The sequence below is a fragment of the Erythranthe guttata genome, chromosome 4 (assembly GCF_056151865.1).
Source record: "Erythranthe guttata isolate IM_541 chromosome 4, IM_541, whole genome shotgun sequence".
Taxonomy (NCBI): domain Eukaryota; kingdom Viridiplantae; phylum Streptophyta; class Magnoliopsida; order Lamiales; family Phrymaceae; genus Erythranthe; species Erythranthe guttata.
In genome coordinates, this window is record NC_142536.1 from 11,022,979 (window position 1) to 11,039,671 (window position 16,693).

Consider the following 16,693-nt stretch of genomic DNA (forward strand, 5'->3'; position numbering starts at 1 on the left):
TTAAAAAATTATGGAGGATACATGTACATTTTGGGAGTAGAAGAAATATCTCCAAGGAAAATGGCAAGTGAAGTTGAACCCCTCTATTCAGAAGAAGCGGCAGAATGCACTTGAAAACCTAAACCCTAGATATGATACATATATATATACGGGCGGGTTGGGTTGTGGGCGGGTTTCTAAAATTAAACACGAGAACCGACCCATTAAAGTTCGGGTGTCAAAATTTTAACCTGCTACCCAAAGTTTTAAAATCAGAACTGGCGGGTCTCGGGCGGGTCGGGCGGGCGGGTCGGGTTTGGCGGGTTTATGAACACTCCTAATAAACATGCTCGCATATATAATTAATTTAAATAGTATAAATTAAATCATCATAGCATGCTCACAAAATTAAATCAAATAATTAACATGCTCAACGAACATTTCACATAAACACATAATCGAACATATAGATTCATGTGATTCAATAATCAATTAGACATACATTAATCTCAATTAATATAAATTAACTAATATATATTAATTAAAGAAAACAAGCATGTACCCTTGAAGCGTGAATCAAACAAAGACTTGAGAACATGACTAGATGCTCTTCCCACTCCTACGGATCCAACAAGCGGTGGTAGTGCAGCGATCGAAATAGTTTTCTGATCTGAAATTTCAGGCCTGCTTCGACTTCAGTATCTGTATGATTATTGACTGGATAGACAATTCATTTATCAGCAATGTTGATCCATGAGTCGTGAAACTTCTGTCCAAATTTCACATCTGTCCGATCATTGGTCGATTTATGGCGAATTTTCCCGCTGGATTGCGCAGAAAATCCGAGAGCAGATTTTCAGATATCCTTCTCACATTACCGGCTTGTGGCGGCGCGTGGAGACGACTCTGGTGGCGGCGATGGCGGCATAAGACTCTTCCTCCTCTTAGGTTTCACCTTTTATATTCTATCCACTATTCACGCAGCACTAGATACATGATAGGCCAAGTAAAACGAAGAATAATGAGGGGAAAAAGAAGATGTCGACGCGGCGGGGACTGGCGGCGGCGCGGCGGCTGGTGGCGGAGGTAGGGTTTCGGCTGCAAGGTGGGAAGCTAATGGAGAGAGACAGGCTAGGGTTTCATGCTTGTGTTGTGCCGTTTTTGTGTGTCTTTCACAAGACATATAAATCATATTTATATGCTCCTTGTGAAAACCCTAACAGGCTTAAGTTGGGTTAGCCCAACAACTTAAGTCCACTCTCTTTCTCGGCTCGTTTATAACAAACGAATGCTCACAAAATATAACAATTATATTTTTATAACGAGCACAAAATTATCATCGATACAAGTACCACTTTGCAATTTTCAAATTTCTGAAATTGGAAACCCTAATTTAGGACCTACCAAATCGGGAAACTTCTCAATTTAAAAAGTTCACTAAATTTATGTCGAATTATTTTCCTCTACCTATTCTAATCCATAATTAACAATTACGAATGTTGGAATCAACCACATTGATTTCCAATTACACTAAGATTAACTAATTAATCTTAGTTCGTTGCATTTAAGGATCTCAAGTACACGAGAAGTGTGACCCTCGATGGTTCAGGTGTAAGCTAGCCATGGGCCCACAACACATTGTGGTTTAAACTCGTCCCTAGAGTTATAATTAAGATGAAGCTAGTTTCAACTTAATATCCCAACGAATCCAGATCGGCGTCTAGCAACTACGCATCATGATTTGCTAGATAAAAATGAAGTGCCTACAAGAATTGTGTGATATAGTTCACGTACAGTACGATCCCTTCGATACATATATCCCGATTGAACTAGATGCATTGGTTCATCGAGACCTTTTTATGAGTTCAATAACTGTGTGGACGTTCTTGATTATATAATCCGTTCGTGTTTGACTTAGAGAAACACATTTCTCTAATCACGACACTTTCAGTTGTGGCCACAGACTACATGGATTATAAATCGCAAGAACACACAAGATATCCATGACTCATCAAGCGATCGAATCTCCTACTACAATGCACAGACCTTCCACTAGATTGCGGACTGCACGAACACTGGCCCTTGGAGCAGTCCTCGATGGGACTAAGGGATAGGTCACGATACAGCTGGTCCTCTAGTGATGTCACGGTGATGTTTGAGTCTTAAGGATTAATGGTGTACAATTATATCATAGAAACCTCTACTCAATTATTGGGAACCACTTAGAGATCTCTAGATTGAGGGAGTTCAGTGAACTCATAAACTTATGAGCACCCACTTATCTATGCCGATGTCACAACACCGTTGTCTGATGAGACTCGGTACACATACACTAAGTGCTAGTCTCAAATGGGAAATGTTGATATCCTCATTAGTGGCATAACCCGTTGACTAGGAACTACGTTTAACAATTACTATACTTAAATAATCTCATGATTCTACTAGATCTATTTATCGTAACTTACTATAACTAAGCTTATGCAAGGGACAAAGATATAGAATGCCAAAATGTATTTATCATTAATACTAAATAGATTATTTACGAGTAGCGTGAGAAAACACAACAATTAGTTGGCTCTTCGTTCACCTACGCTAACATTTACCACATCGCCTAATAAACCATATTTCAGCCATTGAAGTGTACATGAACGTGGGTGTTTTGTAGCTCGAAGCCCCATTGCGTCAAACCTCTGTATGTAGAGAATGACTGAAGCATCTCTCTAGGAACCGCCATCTCGTCAACATGCACAATGCGAGTGCGCACTTTGTTTAGCTCGACGTTAACTTCGATGCATGGCTAGATCATATCATTCTCCACCTCTTCAAAAGGATTCGCCCTCGAATCCGAACCTTCTTTTTTTTCCCCATCGACGTCGACCTTAATATTCTCAATTACTTCTTTCTCAACTAGTGCATCATCACTCCCTAAATAGGCTACAATGTTCTCATTCTCAAAAGCTTTACGAGTATCATCCTTTTCAGGTGATGGTAAAGTATCAGCCTTTCGTTTCAATTTCTCGTAGTCCGACCACAAATTCATGAATGGCTTGTTTGAACACTATGGAGGAACATGGACAAAAAAAACACCAAAATCATTTAGTATCATGAATTGAATGAGATTGAGAAGATTAATAATCTCTTTCTTTAGTCTCATATGAAGGATCGGACGTGGCCTCTCTTGGTATTGATTCCCTCTCTCGGCTTGATGAAGAGATCTACCGTGATTTTCGACTCTCCGATCTATTTTCTTCTAACTCAGTAGCATGGGATAAATGAACTGATGACTTAGTTAATCTAGGATGATCAACCAACGCTGGCTCGTAATACTTGGAATGACCTCGTCTTGGTCGATCGAATAGTGCCCCTCTTCGCATATAAACTCCTCTTGATGTGGCAACTTTCACACCATATCTTCCATCATCATATACCTCCTTTTCACATTGAGGTAAAATAGGTTTGTGACACGTTGTACGTATGGCTCCGGAATAGGTCGACCCATGTGAAGTTCATTTATTTGATCTTAGAGTCTCTCAAACACCATATATAGGGGTTGTAAGCGTTTCTCCAATGTCGACATCCTAATTTGCTCCATCATTTCTCCTTTACAACCCTCCCGGCACATGGTCAAACCAAAAATTTCCTTGTATTTTTTGTAATGACACTAGCAAAACCTAACTTAGACTCTAAGAAGCTGAAAAACAAAGAACAAAAAATTCATTTTTTTTTTTGGCTTTTTTTTTACAAAGACTCTAGACAACACAACTCAAGAAAAGATGAAATAGACTAGATGACACAAAAAAAATAAAGATAGGCGAAACCTGTTTTGGATGTTGGCTTTGATTACCAACTGATACGAACCCCGTAGAACTTGTTACGAGACCCAAATTGTTGGGAATCAGGCACGTGTACGCAGTGGAAAACAAAAATTTTATGCGAATTAAACGAGTTTAAATCACATAATCACATTCCCGACATATATTAAACAATTAATTGTGTCCCTTTGCGCTCCCAGCGAAATTTAAGAACATACATACATGCGAATTATATAATCGAAATTAAATCAACTAGCATGCTCGCATTAAATCAAATAATCTTGCTCGCAGTAAATAATGAATTTCATGTAATCACATAATATACATAAAATCATACAACATACTTACTAAACGAACATGCATATTTAATTTAAATAAAAACGAATCGAATAAATACGGATTCGAATCTTTACCTCTTGAAGCGTGAAGTAGGCGCACGAGTCGAAGCAAGATTGCCATGGAAACCAATCCGTGCAATCCGGGAGCGGCGGCGACAGCGGCGTGAGCAGCGACGGCGACGGCGCGAACGGCGGCGGCGACGGCGTATGGCAGCTCCTCGATTCTTCGATCTTTCTCCTCTCGGATTTCACCTCGTATACCTCGATCTACTAAAACGTGGCACTAGACACGCAGTAGTTAGAATAAACGGAAAAAATAAACAAAGAAAAGAACTACCACAATTAATCAGCCAAGGAAGGCCGATTTCCGGCGAGTGGACGGCGGCGGCGGCGACGGGAGCCGCGGGGAGAGTTCGGCCGAGAGAGAGAGAGATAGGGAGCGGCTAGGGTTTTTGTGATTAGGGTTATGTTCTCTTGTCTTGTGTGCAAGACCTATAAATCAAGTATTTATAGTGTCTTGCATAAAAGCCCTAACGGGCTTAAGTTGAATCGGGCCCAACAGCTTAAGTTCATTAGTTCTTTTACTCGCTCGTCTCTCTCAATTCGATGATTGGAAAATTGTAACAATTACATTTTCGGAATCATTATAATGTCCTCATCATTACGAGTGTCAATTCTCAATTTCCAACTTTCCAAAAGTGGAAACCCTAATTCAGTGCACTTTCTAAATTTGGAAACTTCCCGATTTAGAAAGTCCACTAAGATGTTCGCCTATTCTTTTCCATTTCTTATTCTCATTCATAATTCCAAATTACGAATGTTGGACTCAATTATATTGACTTCCAATTATGCAAGGATAAAACATTTTTACTTTTGACCGTTCATTCAAAGATCTCATGCGCACGAGCAGTGTGACCCTCGATGGTTCAGGTGTAAGCTAGTCGTGGGCCCACAACCCTTTGTGGTCAAAACTCGTCCCTTAGAGTTACGATTAAGATGAAGCTCATTTCACCTTAATCACCCAACGAATCAAGATTGGCGTCTAGCAACTACGCGTCATGATTCCCTAGATACAAATGAAGTGCTTGCAAGAACCTTTTGATATAGTTAGCGTACAGTACGATTCCTTTGATTCATATGTCCGGATTGAACTAGAGGCATTGGTTCATCGAGACCTCCTTAGAAATTCAATGACTATGCGGTCGTTCTAAGTGTTGTAATCGTTACGTGCATGACTTAGAGAATCGAATTCTCTAATCATCACTTAGTCAGCTCTGGCCAGAGACTTAGAGATTACAAACTATGAGAACACACAGGACATCCAAGACTATTCTAGCGACCCAATCTCCGACTACAATGCACAGACCTCCCACTAGATTTCGGACTGCACGGACACTGGCCCTTGGGGTGGTCCTCGGTGGAACTCAGGGACAGATCACGATACAGTTGGTCCTCTAGTGAAGTCACGGTGATATCTAGGTCATAAGGACTAATGGTGTACAACTATACCATAGATATCTCTACTCGATTATTGAGAACCACTTAGAGATTTCTAGGGTGAGGGAGTTCAGTGAACTCGTCAACTTACGAGCACCCACTTATGCATGCCGATATCACAATACCGTTTACTGGTGAGATGCAGTACATATACACTAAGTGCTAGTCTCTTAATGGGAAAGGCCGATATCCTCATTGGTGGCGTAACCCTTCGACTAGGAACACGTTTAACAGTTATAATACTAAAGTAACTATCTCACGATCCTAACGATCAATTACTAGTACTTGTAATAACTGTAAGCACTATATCTATGCTTGTGACAAAGGGACAAAGATATAGAATGCCAACGTGTTTTATCATTAATACAAAAAAGGTTTGTTTATTACAATAATAAATGGAAAGACCACAGCCACAAGTTGGCTTGTTGGTCACCTACTCTAAAACAATTACCTTATGCGGAAGCAAGATCTAAACATCCTAAAACAAAGGAATCAAAGGGGTGGAACCGCAACCCATTGCTTACAAAGAAGCAAGAACCTTGGTATGTGAAGAAGCCACAGTCAATTGTGTAGAATTGATTGATTAGTCGGGGTGAACGCATAGAATCCTCCGATATGTTCGAAAAGTTCCGAAAGAACTAGAGAGAATAATCTCAATTTATTAATCAAAATTCGTCTATAATAAAAGGCCATATTGGCAACCTATTTATAAGTGCGACTCTTTTTTTCACAAGAAAAAAATCTCCTACCTAAACTATAATAAGGAAACTAATAAATAAACAAATCATAACCATAACGAACTCTAGAATGATAAACTATAATAAACATAAAATAAAAAGGTACATAACTAAATAAAATAACTTGATCTTCAAGTCTACTTCTCGATCACCCTTGTAAACTCGCGTAGACATTTGGTTGTGCACATTAGGGGTGGTAACCGAGCCGAGCTCGCTCGCGAACTCGACGAAGCGACTCGACAAAGGCTCGAACTCGAGCTCGAGCTCTTGAGTTCGAGCTTCGGACGAGCTCGAGCTCGAGCCCAATTTAGTTGTTCAACAGCTCCCGAGCCGGCTCGCGAGCTGCTCTTTTTTTACAATTTTTTTTATATATTATATATATTATTATTATTATCATTATTATTATTATTATTATTATTATTATTATTATTATTATTATTATTATTAATAATAATAATAATAACTAAATAGTAAATAGTCTATGACAATAAATATTTATAGTATTTAAATAGAAACAAATATATAAAACTTAGATAATTCATAATAATATAAAATATTATAACAATAATATAAAAATTAAAAAAAATATAACTACAGTTCATTATTTATTTTATAATTTTTTCATTTTACTATATATAATTCTTAATGAAAATTTTAATTAAAAAAAAACTAAGTGAGCTCGAGCACAAGCCAAAAAAAAAAAAAAAAGGCTCGATGAGCTTGATCTCGGCAAAATGGACTCGAGCCGACCAAAACAGCCGAGCTCGGCTCGTTCACACCCCTAGTGCACATGCAGGAACTTCAATCTCGATTTAGACACTTTTACTCCCCGAGTCTCTCTTCTCTCAAAACATGAAAGTTGTAGATCTCTTAGTTGGATTTCTACAACACTTTGAATTCGCTGTAATTGTACGTCCGATGAGAGAATTATAGCATGAATGGTAAAAATGCCAGAGATAGGCGAGAATCTCGGATGCATGAAAATCGACTTGTCCAATGAATTCCCCTCTTTCTTTTCTTCTAATTCCTCACCATGGACTCTTCAACCAAGTTTTTGGGTCTGAATCTTGTCATTTCGAACATGAACGAATCCATTGAACTCATGCGCTTTCTCTTCTTCCAATTCTTCATCTTTGGGGTTATGAGGATCATATCATGCGTAATTATGTCGTGGTACTTAGTTCATGTTTTCATTAGCGTCTTTGTGCATACACTTTTGCGAGAGTTCTTTTCTGCATTGTTTTGTGCGTGTGTGTTTGTGCATGTTGTTTTGTGCTAGTGTTTTTGTGCATGTTTGTTACGCGTATTCATGTGTTGGTATGACAGTTCGTATTTTCAATAGCGTCTTTAGGCATGCTCTTTTGTGCGAATTTTTTTCTAGCATTGTTTTGTACATATGTTTGCGCATGTCATTTTGTATAAGTGTTTTTGTGCATGTTTGATGCATATTTATGTTCAGATTGTAGTTCGTGTTTTCATGACCATTTTTGTGCTTGCGCTTTTGCGCGAGTAGTTTTGTGCGTGGTTTTGTACATGATTTTTGTGTATGTTTTCTTGTGCGAGTGTTTCTGTGCGATGTTGCTGATGCGTATTAATGTCATGGTACTGTAGTTCGTGTTTTTATTAGCGTCTTTGTCCATGCACTTTTGCCCGAGTTCTTTTCAACATTGTTTTGTATGTGAATTTTTTAGCATGTTGTTTTGTGCAAGTGTTTTTGTGCAGATTTGTTTATGCGTATTCATATCTTGGTATTATAGTTCGTGTTTTCAATAGCATCTTTAAGCATGCACTTTTGTGCGAGTTTTTTCTGCATTGTTTTGTATGTATATTTGTCATGTCTTTTTTTGTGCGAGTGTTTTTTTGCATGTTTGTTGTTGGGTATTAATGCTCTAGATTGTAATTTGTGTTTCCATGAAAATTTTTGCATTGGCACTTTTGTGCGAGTACTTTTGTGCATTGTTTTGTACGTGATTTTTGTGCATGTTTTCTTGTGCGAGTGTTTTTGCGCATGTTTGTTGAGGCTTTTTTACATCCTGGTACTGTAGTTCATGTTTTTATTAGCATCTTTGTGCATGCACCTTTGCGCGAGTTCCTATCTGCATTGTCTTGTACGTGGATGTTGTTTTGTGCAAGTGTTTTTGTGCATGTTTGTTTATGCGCATCATGTCTTTGTATTGTAGTTTGTGCTGTCAATTGCGTCTTTAAACATGCACTTTTATGCGAGTTTTTTCTGCATTGTTTTATACATATGTTTGTTCATGTTGTTTGTATATGATTTTTGTGCATGTTTTCTTGTGTGAATGTGTCTGTGCATGTTTGTTGATGGGTATTTATGTCATCGTACTGTTGTTCGTGTTTTTATTACCGTCTTTGTGCATGCTCTTTTGCGCGTGTTCTTTTTTTCATTGTTTTGTACGTGTATTTGTGCATGTTGTTTTGTGTGAGTGTTTTTATGCATGATTGTTTATGCGTATTCATGTCTTGGTATTACAGTTTTTGTTTTCAATAGCGTCTTTAGGCATGACCTTTTGTGCAATTTTTTCTACTTTGTTTTGTACGTATGTTTGAGGATGTTGTTTTGTGTGATTGTGTTTGTGCATGTTTCTTTATGTGTATTAATGTTATAGATTGTAGTCCGTGTTTTCATGACCATTTTTACGCTTGAACTATTGCGCTAGGACTTTGTGCGTTGTTTTGTACGTGATTTTTGTGCATGTTTTATTGTGTGAGTGTTTCTCCGCATGTTTGTTGATGCGTTTTTATGTCTTGGTACTGGAGTTCGTGTATATATTAGCGTCTTTGTGTATGCACCTTTGTGCGAGTTCTTTTCTGCATTGTTTTGTACGTGTATGTTTGTGCATGTTGTTTTATGCGAGTGTTTATGTGCATGTTTGTTTATGCGTTTCATGTCTTGGTATTATAGTTTGTACTTTCAATAGCATCTTTAAGCATATACTTTTGTACAAGTTTTTTTCTGTATTGTTTAGTACATACGTTTGTGCAAGTTGTTTTGTGCGAGTGTTTTTGTGAATGTTTGTTGATATGTATTCATGTCCTAGATATTAGTTTGTGTTTTCATGACCATTTTTGCGCTTGTACTTTTACGCGAGTACTTTTGTGAGTTGATTTATACGTGACTTTTTTGCATATTTTCTTGTGCGGGTGTTTCTGTGCATGTTTATTAATATGTGGATTATGCTTATTAATATGTTTCTTTTGCATATTAATATGTTGACCGTTCAACAAAGGTAAACATAATAAAAGGCCAAAAAAATTAATATTACTGTGGTTAACAGTATTACCGTCAACCACAGTAATATTATTGTGTTTACAGTAATATTACAATAATAGACAGGAATATTATTACGTTACTCCGTTAATAACTCAAACAAAACAAAAAACCAAAAAGTAAAATAATATTGATGTGGTTGACAGTAATATTATTGTGTTTACAGTAATTTTATTGTCAACGATAGTAATATAATTACGTCGACTAGTCAACAAATCAAACAAAATTAAAAAAAAAATAACCAAAAAAAAGAATAATATTGTCAGTGACTCTAATTGTACTGTCAACGGCAGTACAATTACGTTAATGTACTGTCAGTGACAGTATAATTACGTTAATTTACTGTCAGTGACGGTATAATTACTATTAATGACATGACAATTACGGTCAACGTTTAGCGGCGGGCGTAAAAAAAAAAAAAAAAAAAAAAAAAAAAGTCCGGTCAACGCCGGAAACCGGCGGCAAAAGACATAATTTCTGGAAAAAAAAAAGTTTATAAAAAAAAAGTCAAAATTGGGTTTTTGTGGTCAAAATTGATTAAATTGGGGTTACAATTAAGAATTGGGTGTAAAGGGTTGGGGGTAATTTTGTCATATCCATTAATTTTTCCTTTACTTATATACATATTGAAAGGATGGGCTTATTGGCGAAAGAGATATAGCCCCTGAACCTAGAATGATAAAGATGGTTGGTCAGGGACTTATGCACAAAAATCCATATATATATATATATATATATATATATATATATATATATATATATATATATATATATATATATATATATATATATATATATATATATATATATATATATATATATATCCACTATGTTTGTTTTGCTTGAACGTTATGTTGTTGTTTATCCGAGCAAGAAAGCGAATTAGTAATTATACAGAGTGATTTTCATGTTTACATAGCTGTTATACATAGTGGTTTTCATATTTATAGGACCGACAATTGAGCCGGGCCTAACCGAAGCCCGATGGCTCGGCCCGATTATATTTGAGCCGAGCCTACTTTTTAGTGAGCCGGGCTGAGTTTGAGCCATTTTACTAAATTTGATTTATTTATGAGCCAAGTTTGAGCTTACTATGGCTCAACCCGAATAAAGCCCGACCGATTAGGATAAAATTAAATATATAATATATTTATTATTTTAATACTATGACTCAATATACAAGTTATAACCGTATAAGATTATTTGATTTTGCGAAGAAAAAAGTCAAAATAAAAGGAATTAAGTAGTCACTGAGATTTGAGAATATAAAATGTTTCCCATAATAAGAGTTACTATTTTTTTTTTTTTTTACTTATTTTGGTTTTATTTTCAAGTTTTCCAATAACTTTCAAAGATCGTTTTGGGTTTTTTTTTATTGGCTTCAATGGAGGTAAATCTTGTTCATAACTTATTTTTATAAAAGAAAATTTACTCATTACAATTATATAGTAATGGGGCCCGATAAAAACCCGAAACCCGAAAAAATACATGAGCCGAGCTTGAGCCTAATTCTAATGAGGCCCGATGACATGTGAGCTTGAGCATATAGTAACGAGGCCCGATGGTATGTGAGCTTGAGCCGACCCAAGCTCGGCTCACATGGCCCGATTGCCAGCCCTACATATTTACATAGTTGTTGTGCATAGTGTGGTTTTCATGTTACATAATTGTTATCCACATGGTGGTTTTCGATGAACATGTAGTAAATTACACTAATTTAATAGTTAATTACACTAATTTAATAGTTAATTACACTAATTTAACAGTGTATTACACTAAATTAATGTGGATTATGCTTATTTTATGGTAAATTTTACTTTAATTTTGATAGTGATTTTAGATAAATTTAGTGGTTTTCGATGAGTATGTTAGTGGATTTCAATTTTTTTTTTTAATATGAACCATTTAAAAATTTGAAGAAAAAAAAACATTTTTTGTTTAAATTGAAAAAAAACCATTAAAAAAAATTGGAAAATCATAAACTAAAATTGCGTGAGATATGAGATAGGGGAGAGAATAGGGGAATTGTGTGAGATGGTAGAGAGAATAGGAGGATTTGCAGCATTTTGGATATATTGAGTCAATTGGATTTATAATAAATACCAATTAAAAAAAAGGATTTATCAACAAGTCAAAATTCAATGGAGAAATTTTGTCAGATACTCCTTATTAATTTTTTTTATTATAAGTAGTATAAATATAATAATATTAAGTATAATTAAAAATAACTTGTTTAGTTCATTTCTTTTTTTCATTATTAATTTTTTTATTATAAGTAGTATAGTTAAAAATAATATTAAATATGATTAAAAATAATTTCTTAAGTTAATTTATTTTTTATTTTTAAAAAATTAATTATAGGTAGTATAATTATTATAAAATTAAGTACACTAAAAATTAATTTGTTTAGTAAATTTCTATTTTTTATTATTAAAAATTTACTTATAAGTAGTATATTTTAAATTTCTAATTATTTTTCAGCCCCAAAAAAAATTAATTTCAATTTTGGCCCGTTAAGGAAGCGGACCCGGACTTGGTGCCCACAAGGAACCAACCCTTATTGGAGTTCAAATTCCCACACTGCGGCTTCCAGGATTCGATCATAGGACCTTGTACCAACTTACCACATCCGGAACCAGTTGAGCTATACATATGCACGATGGTAATATTTTCCTATTATTTTGGGTAGTGGTATAATTCCACTCCAATTAATGGAACATATATTCATGCAAATTACGTATTAAAACAATAGCTATAATAAATTATAAACAATTAAACACTAATTCCCTATATTTCTTTACCGTGTTTCTCAGATTTTTTATTTTTCTTCTCCACTTTAACCACCCACTAACTCGTCATGGTAGAAGTTATCACACCATGATCTCCGTTACCAATTTTAGTCTATTTAAACTCATGGAGAACTCCACCAAAAATCACAATTTTTTTTTCCGAGGATCTTCATCTTGCTTATTTAAAATTTTGTGCGTCTTTTTCTTCTTCACCCACATTTTTCAACGTATGTAATTGCTTTCTACAAGTAAACAATACAATTATTTATTTAGATTTATTTTATATGATATGTTTAAATTTCACATCACATAATAGTTGCTAACGATTTTGATTTTTTGTGCAACTCAGGCATAATTTTCGTCCACACTGACTCCCCGTATATTAGTCATATGCCTTCACATAATATTCATCTCTTTCATTATTTGGTTGACTATGATTTTTTTTGTTTTGATAAACCTATTATGTCATTTATTTTTTTATTTTGTAAACTCGTTATGTTTTATCACTTAAGGGTCACCGTCTGTTAATGTTGGAGGCACAACAATTGTTGCAACGTTATTCGTATTGCTTGGCAAATTGGTGTTTCAACTTTCACGGAAAACCTCGCGTTGAATCTGATTTCACTATTGTACAATCCACTAATGTATTTGTAAAAGAATAATCCGAATCAAATTTCTCACGGAGTTGGTTATATTGTGAGGAAATCTCAGCGAACGATTATTTTTTAAGCTGCATATATTGTGACCAAGTGTGAGAACGTCCGAATTCTTTTTATTACGTGGACTGTTCAAAAGAAAATTAATATTACTGTAACACATTAATACTAATTTGTTGACCTAGTAACATAGAAAAAAAAAGTTCTTTTTTTTATGATAAAAAAATAATGTTGTTGATAGACGATAAATGACGGAATAAAAAAATCAACATTAATCAACAATAGAAAACAAATTTAAAAAAAAAAACAGTAATTAATTGGTGAAAATCAGGTCAATATACTTTTTTCGTTAAAATTGGGGTCAATAGCAATACTGGTTAAATTAGACTTTGAAAATGAAATTAGAGCAAATTAAATGTTAAGAGGTATTTTAGTCTTTGGTAGAGTTGATCTCCCCAAAATAACTTTAAATATTTTTGCAATCGATTTGTACATACCAATAGTGCAAAGCAGTAGTGCAAAGTTCGTTCAAAGAAAAACATCAACATAAATAGTGTATGACATCAAACATTAAATTTATTGATTATTAAAGATTAACTCAATCATAAAAAGAAAAATCCAACGATATGAGTTGCTACTTGCTAGACCATGATAACGTTACATGATAAAAAAATAAAAATTATGAACACATAAGAAATTATATACATAAAAATATTCAAAATGTAGTATTAGGTCGCTAATCTTTAAAGCCCACCTTGACTATCTTCTCACTTTTATCCTGCATAAAAACACGGAACCAAAATAATAGAGGATTAATTGAAAAAATAAATAAAAAAAATTTGGGGCTGAATTGATTCAAATAATGGGGTCGAGAAAAATACACGCTCGTGTTTTAATAAAGATAGTAAGAATTATAAATACAAAGTACACTTATCAGAAATGAAAAGCATATTATTATTAATTGTTGGTCGACGACAATGTAGACAAGAGTTAAAAAAAATTATACACAAACAAAAATACGATAATTATTACAAAAGAAAAAGCTAAATTCTAACGGGACAACGATGCAGCAGTAGATAAAAAAGCAGAGAAAAAAGGCACAGTCTCATAGATTGATTTTGAACAAGGTGGAATTTTGTGGGATGAATGAATTTGTAGGTGTTATATAATTGTGTTTGTATGATGAAAAATGAAAATATAAATTAAAGATGGAAATAAAATCAATAACATTAAAAGCAATAGGAAAAGACCTATTTTTTTGAATTTGAAATTGTTTGACATTCAATAATGTGTTCCATAATTAAAAAAAAAACGTTGCATATTTAATAGTGTGAGATAAATATATCAAATAAAATCATTTTAATATATTCCATATTAAAGTAGTAGATTTGTATATTATAAAGGGGAAATTTGCTATAGGTCCTCCTATAAGAGTTTTTATATGTATAAATCCAATTATTAATTCTCTATTTTTATTATATTTATTATATTTATAGTGTCTAAAAGACCCCTAATAAAATATGGAAAATAAAACTCTCTCTACCAAATAAAATCTCCGAAATCTCTCTACCAAATAAAATTTCTCAAAACTCTCTACAAAATCAAATTCCCCCAAATCTCTCTCTCTCTCTTATCCCAATTTTAATTAAAAAACAAGTTAATTCGTGAGAAAAAAAAATATTTCTGCAAAAATTCAAACTCTCAAACTTCATCAAATACAAACGTCAAAAACGCAAAAAGCAGACACCAACTAAAAAAATATAATATGTATTATTTAACAGCAAACAACATACTACACTCGACCAAATGCAAACAATAAAGTGCAAAGTCGAATATGCATCATCTAAGTAAACAGTAAATTCAAAATATGATTAACATCATCTAAATTCAAACAAAACAAAAAAAAAGTTAATTTAAAAAAAAATACACAGTACGCAAATGCAAAACACAACAACAAAATCTTCAATGCCAAAAAATAGAATTTACAATTCTCAAAAAACTATTATTACGGATTGCTATTTGCAGTTTTCAATTTTATGTTTCAAATTTAGTTTGTCAATTTAAATTATTTTGGGTGTTTAGTGAAGCGAAAAATAAATAAAAAATGCAACAAAAAAATATAAATTCACTATACATAAATTTAGAGAGAGGGGGAGAAACAAATAACTAACATTTTGTAACCAAGGAGGTGTTTGTTGTCGACCAAGAGATAATCTCATAATGTAAAGCTCCCTTCTTCTTTCATATTCCCTTATACAAATCATTTGGATTATTGTCTATGTATTTCTTCAACAAAAAACAAAAAAACATAATTCGAAAATAAAGAAAAAACAAAAGGTTTGAAAAGAAAGAGAGAGTAACGAGAGAGACCACGAAAAAAAGAAATGTGAGATTATAAATAAATAGAGACCTGAGATTGCAGATAATGAGAGAGCAATATGTGGACTTTGTTTCTTAATTAATTGATGGTGTTTATGTCTATATACTAACAATTTTATTCAATCTATATTATTATTTTGAGTCAATGGACATACACCTATATTTATCTAACAACTTGGATCCCCACCTATATAAGTTTAAAATAAGGGGTGTCTATCCTATTTCCCCATTATAAAAATGTTCTATGCCATAATTATAATTAATGTAATTAACTTAATTAATGATTGAATGTAAATAACTTAATGATGATATGTTTTTTTATGATTTATTTTCACCAATGAAATGGCCTCATAATATGAAATTGAGGACATGTTATCAATTGAAATTGCCAAATGTCAATCAATTAAGGGTGGAATTCATCGTTTATATATTATATAGATATATAGATATAAATTAATAAAATAAAATAAACAAATTTTATAAAGTAATACAGTATAATTGATCGAACGTATAATAGAAATACGCAATTTCAAATTATTATTAACAAAAATTATTGTATATTTATTAAACAACAATTTAAAAATAAAAACATTTTTTTAATAATTTTTTTATTGAATGGATATTCGAATATTCCAAAATATTAAAAATTAAAAAAAAACAATTGTATTCCTTTATTTTAATATTTGAATATTAAAAAAATGCTTTTTTCTGAAAATTATTAGAATATTCGTAAAAAAATTGAGTATACTGAATTTTTTTTAAAAGATTACCAATAAAAAAAATGTTTTTTTCTGAAAATTATTTGAATATTTGTAAAAAAATTGAGTATACTGAATTTTTTTAAAAAGATTACCAATAAATATAGGTTGATATATGAAACTATAAATAAGATTTTTTTTTCCGAATTTATAAAATATTAAATTTGGTAATAATATATATACATGTGGTAAATGTTTAAATGAGTGTACAAATGTTAAATAGGAAACAACTTAAATACATACCAAATTAAAAATGACAACTAACCAATTGAGGGATCCACCTCATCAATTGAACTCCAACTAAGCAATTTTGATGAATGACATAGACATTTGCTACATGTCATTCATATAGGGCATATATCCTCTTTTTATATTATATATAGATATATAGATGATTGCAATTAGTGGAATATTTACATATTGATTTTTCTATTGTGGTTCTGAACACGACCTTGATTA